General features: G+C 33.0%; 1 long non-coding RNA gene across 1 annotated transcript; it reads left to right on the top strand.

Annotated features, from left to right (window-relative positions):
• Positions 1–484: 484 nt before the first annotated feature.
• Positions 485–5726, top strand: LOC112643818 (uncharacterized). The gene is made up of 3 exons (XR_003125917.3): positions 485–2808; positions 4087–4168; positions 5464–5726. It is a non-coding gene; the product is annotated as an uncharacterized LOC112643818 (long non-coding RNA).
• The last annotated feature ends 251 nt before the right edge of the window (positions 5727–5977 follow it).

Consider the following 5977-nt stretch of genomic DNA (forward strand, 5'->3'; position numbering starts at 1 on the left):
AGGAACTACAGATCCATTGATAAGACACCCCAGGTCCCTCTTCTCGTGGTGCTCAGTGTCTTCTAGGAACAAGTAATTTATTACCTAGAAGAGGAGTAAGTTCTGCAGAGGAGAAATAGAGGCTACTTTGATAGGGTTGACATTCATGATGAGACCTGCTAACCCATATAATTCTAGAAGACAAAGGTTAGATTTATTTTTAAGAAATGAATTACATTTATATGTACCATCTTTGAAATGAAACTGTATCTTTTCAAAATGACATTTTAATTTTAAAAGTCTGAAATGAATGATTTCTTAAAAGTAATTTCAATTGGCTCAGCTTAAGGAACTGAGTAATTATCAAAAAAAGATCTCTTAGCCCAAAGAATTTTTAAAATCAGATTACAACCTGATTTATACTGAAACACATTGATATTTTTTCTCAGTATTTTTCAAAGATAAATAAATATCTATAACTGCATTAGTTTCAGCAATATGAACTTTTCAGCTCAACCCAACTATTACTATTAAATTAGAAATATCTCTTGTTGAGAATTTCAATGATCAAACATATTGTCAATATTTAACTTTGTTTTTTCCTCCTATGTTTCAATTGAGTTGGCCAGTCTGAGATTTTTGGCAATGTAGTTCTTTCTTTAAAGCCATTCCTCACAAAAATATCAGCTCTAAACTTTCACTCATCTCTATTGTTAAGGAGAACAGGGATGTTTTTACCCAGATATAAAGCAAACATATTATCCAGTTATTTCAACATGTAATATTTCATAAATGTAGCCTGTCTTAAAATTATTATCAAATCATTCCTGCTCTTACTCTCTTTTTGAAGAAGTAGTAAAATTTCAAAATAATTTTGATGATTGACAGGAAGAGAACAAAAATATTATCTATATAACCAATGACGAGTCATCAGTAAATAATAGTACAAATGGAACAAAGTGATTTCTCTACTGCTAATGAAAATGACCATCTTGGAAAACCTCATAGTTTCTCTTGAATATATCAACAAGATAGAGAAACAGTAATTACCAGCATAGAATGATGACGGCAAGAATCCCAAGTCCGGGATTGATGAATCTATGCATCATTTTGAGGTATTCTATCCAGAAAAATACAAATAAATATATTCTTCAAAAAACTAACAACTGTGTTTTATATGAGATTGCTAACACCCAATAAAAAGGAAAAGGTAAATTTCAATCACCATATATGTGTGTGCATATTTATTAGTAATCTATATCCTTTTTGTAGAAAAAAATCTAGATGTATTTATAAATCAGGCTTCTGAAGTGTTTTAAAATTCTGAGTTCAAATAAATTTTAACTCATGGTTTAAAAATTACTCATTAAGAAATTTTCTGTTGATTCGTGTGGATTGCAAGAAAGTTATAGTTTGATGCTAGATCAGTTTGGAAAAATAAAAATTACTTTTGTTGCAGAAGTATAGAAAATAAACTACTAAAACACTTAGCAGAAACTAATTTCTTTACTACCATCTGTGCTGACAAAAACCATATAGTCCGCCTCTTGGTCAATCAGTTTGTTTGTTCAGTAGTAAGTGTTCTGGAACTATAGACCTGAGAATGTGATTATTAACTTTTTTGATACTTATGTCTACACTTTTTAAAACAGATATGTCTTATACAGTGTCTCCAAGTTTATAAGAATGCCTTTTTTAATCTCCTGGGAGTTCAGACCAATGTCCAGAAAACCTGAAAGAGTGGAGTGTTTCTATAGCTAAAGAAATACACTTTCCATCATGACTTTGCTGTAATATTGCCATTTACCTAGGAAGTGTCCTCAGATGAACTAGTGAAAAGAGCTTATTTCTCCTAGATTATAAAGCCAGAGTGTATTTATTTAAAGCTGCTATGTCAACAGCTTTTATACAAATAGGATGTGTTAAAACACAGTGAAAATATATTTAAAAACTCATAGTGGCAATAAGGAATTAAATTTTTGAGTGAAGTTTTGAAAATAAAATTCCACACTATAGTACGACATATAGTGTAACATCTCTATTCTCCTTCCATTCACTTTTCATATTCAGGGGATTTCATCTCTGATCTTTTTGTCAGGTGTTTTATGTGCTTACTGACTTCATGTTTCCATCCATCTCTCTGGTTTCACTTTTTCTCAACTATATAACCTGTAACAAATTTATATGTGTGTGTGTGTATGTACATTCTATTTATATATATTCTACACATATATTCTCTCTATATTAAACATATATTTTTTTCATTTCTTGAACTATACCACTGTAAGCCAACCTGCAGACCCAATGAGACTGCCTATTGACATATATAGTCAGCTAGGTCTGCAAATACGGAGTATAACTCTGGACACTTCAGGCCTCACTTCATGTGTCTCCAGCGGAATGCAAGGCAGCATGACTGATCCACAGGTGAGTAGCATTGGATTCTCTAGGAACACTACAGCAGAGTTTATACAAATTCATAGCTTAAAGGAGAAACAAACATACGGAGCCTGGAAAAGGTTGGGACCAGAGCCATCATGATGCCATGGGTTAACCAACTGCATAGGCACATCTGGTAAGCAATTGTAGTCCATGAACCCTGTAAAACTGTAAACGTGGCCTGTTGAGCATAAGGGCTCTTTATATCTGACATTATATTGATCAGGCTCTTGCTACTCCCTCCAGAGAGGCCCTTCACTGTGCTCTGTAAACAGAGAAGGAAGTCAGAGGCCCGCTCTTGCATGCAGGCGGTCAGCAGCTCACCCTGAACTTGCTTCAGCCAGAGCACACTCAGGCGTCATGGTCAGTGGATATCTTGGAGCTTCAAAGGTGAGTCCACTGCTCAAAAGGAGACATTTCGATGACCCAGGATTCCTGGCAGATTTTATTTCAGTTGCTGGAAAGTTCTCAAAAAAGCTCAAAAGCCCTCCAGCTGCCCAGAAAGTCTGAAATGCATGCAGTAGGTCTCCCAGACAAAGCTTTAGAAAGCTGCTAGCACCACAGATCCAACACAGCCTCTGCATCTTGATTTCACTAGAACAGATGTTATCTGCAAGCAATTAACATACTTGTCATCACCAGTGAAACAGATACAGAATTCTTCAGGTTTTTTTTTTTTTTAATGCACCCTAAAGAAAAGTGTTTGTACATAAAACAAAATGTTCACATTAGTATTAAAATAATATTCAGTGAAGAAAGTTGCATGTGTCAATTTTTCAGTTTTTTCTAATTTTTTGTAAAAAAGATACTGCAATAATTTTTAGAAAACTGTGAGGGAATAAATGTCACCAGCAATATAAATATTTGTGACAACTCCCTATTCAATTAAAGCAGTATCTACTTGTGATTATTTTGTATCTTCATATCTTGGCTGATAAAATGTGCCATTTGGTGCATTTTCTTCTACTTTAAATGCTTCAAAATTGCTGATTTTATAGCTTTATATGGGAAATAATGGGATTTGCTTTATAACAATAATTCAAATGTCAATAGTAAAATATTGATCAAAATAGGATCCTTAAGATTGGTACAAGTGAAAAGTTTGGCAAAATTCAATATATAATTATCCTAGGTGATAAAAACAAAAACCAAAATAAAATAGAAATTTTAAGCTCTTGACTTGTTCCAAAAGAAAAAAAAAATAACATAATACCTTTGTATTATATAATTATACTTTTGACATCAACTCAATTTCTTATAGGCTAACTATGTAATATGATAGTCTTGAATTATCTTCCCTCACAAAATTCAGTTTTTGTTCAGCATTCATACCCTCATACTTTTCTTTAATTAGTGAAAACTGAAGACTGGATTTCTTTCATTTCAACTTCTGATCTACAAATTTTTCTGCAAAAGTTAAATTCATTTTTTCTTTCATACTATCTTTAAGACATTTTGTAAAATTTGAAGGCAATGCTTCTGCTATACTGACAGCTTCACTAGTTGGAAAATACAAACATCTCACCTAAGCAAATACTGTGACTGATAATGAACAGAAGTGGTAATAATATATGAAGTGAAATGAATATTTACTGCAGCTGAGAGGCAAATGTGGGGTAATAAAAATCACTGAATTAGTGTCTACTATTTTGGTTTACTCTCACATAGGTCTACAATTTACTGACTGGTGACCTTGAATATGGCATAGCATTCTTATCTAGAAAATGATGATCTTCTTAACCAATTTCCTGTGAGTTAATATATTCTGTATTAAATCTTTTATAATTATGGTACATTTTATAAATGAAAATAACACTTCAATCACAGAATATTTTACGAAACACGTAATAAATATCTGATGGAGAGTATTGCCAACTCTATTGGGTGATGCTAGGTTAAGTGCTCCATTGGTTTTTGATGCTTCTCCTCCAAGAAGTGCTTACTTAGTTCAACGTTAATACTAGATAAATTGGTTGTTTAATTATCTACTGATAATCTCTCCTGTATCATACAAGTGGTTGCTCATACTCTTCTCCCAATATTTTCTTTCTCTGTCTTTTTACAAGGCCTCATGTCCTTGGATTCTGTTCAAGTCTCCCTCATCCTTGGTGCTCAGTGTTTGTCCACCAGTCAAATCCTTTAGTTTGTAATCGCCACAGCACTCATTAGATATTTTATTGCATAAGACAAGGCTACCTTATATTTGAACATCTTTTACTTATTTCCATTTCCATCAGTTATATCAGAATCCCCTGTGGTTTCACATTCTTCTGCATAGGCTCAATATCTATTAAATTGTGCAGTAAGAAATAATTACTTAAGTGTTTACTAATACTAATGATTTGAAATCTCTAAAAATTTTATTTTTAGATATTATGGGTGAGCTTTCACCCAAGTGACAGCACATCCACTTTTAGAGCAATCCTTTAGTAAGAAAAGCAAAATTTTGAGGTTGTTTTCCCTATTTGTGTATTTTTTGGTATTCAACCCTTTTCAAAACATTTTTCTGGACTTCATTGTAATTAAAATTTCCAGTTTATTTGGAATCTATTAATTCACTTGATAATATTTTCTAAATAACTTCTAAGTACAAAGTATTCCTCTAAATATATTGGATATAGTAATGGGCAAGTCAGGGCAAATGCTCCCACTTCTTGGAGCCCAAATCTACACTGGACAGAGATTGAGTAAATCATGTAATCTCTCATAAAAGTGAAATAACTTCAGATAGTTAAATGTCCACAAAATAAACAGGATACTATGATGGAGATGAGCAGAAACAGGAGGGCAATTTAGTGGAGTCTAGAAGTAACAATATAAGTTGAAATATAAAGGAGAAGAAGCAGCCTGTCAGACCAAGGACAAAGCTCTTGAACAGAAGGTTCAAAATCCATAAGAGGAAAAGAACTTGACCTATTCTAATGGTTTTCAGAAGCAGTGTGGGTAGATAAAGCATGGTGCAAGGAGAGGAAAAGGCATGAGATAATGTAGGATAATAATGGCAGTTTTGTCCACTAACGTTTATGGTGTGCTTTCCTCTGGCAGATACAATGCAGATTATCTCACTTGATCCTCACAAGAATCCTAAGAAGTAAATGTCATTATCAACATTTTACGATGAAGAAACTGATGCTTAAAAAGGTTTAACAGGTAGGGACCCCAATCACAGGATGAATTATATAGGATGTGGTAAATAATTCAACTTTTGTCTTAGTACAATAGGAAGTGATTGAAAGATTTTAGTTAACAGAGTGATACAATTCATTTCTGTTAATGTAAAATTTTACCTTGAATGACAGGCAAACATGGATTGCTTAATTTCGCTCTTCTCATCATGTCTGGTTTGTTTTGTGCCCACTAGAATCCGAGCCACTTTGGAAGAGCAGAGATTTTGTCTTGTTTACTACTTTATGTTCGGCGCTTAGCATGGTATTTAACATATTTTGGATTCTCATTCAATATTGATCGAATGAATGACTATACTTGATACTTGCTTATTTCCACTTATTTGTATTCTGATTTGAATTCTGATATTAAAAGCTATATTAGTTCCTGTTTT

Source organism: Canis lupus, chromosome 1, assembly GCF_003254725.2.
Source record: "Canis lupus dingo isolate Sandy chromosome 1, ASM325472v2, whole genome shotgun sequence".
Lineage (NCBI taxonomy): Eukaryota > Metazoa > Chordata > Mammalia > Carnivora > Canidae > Canis > Canis lupus.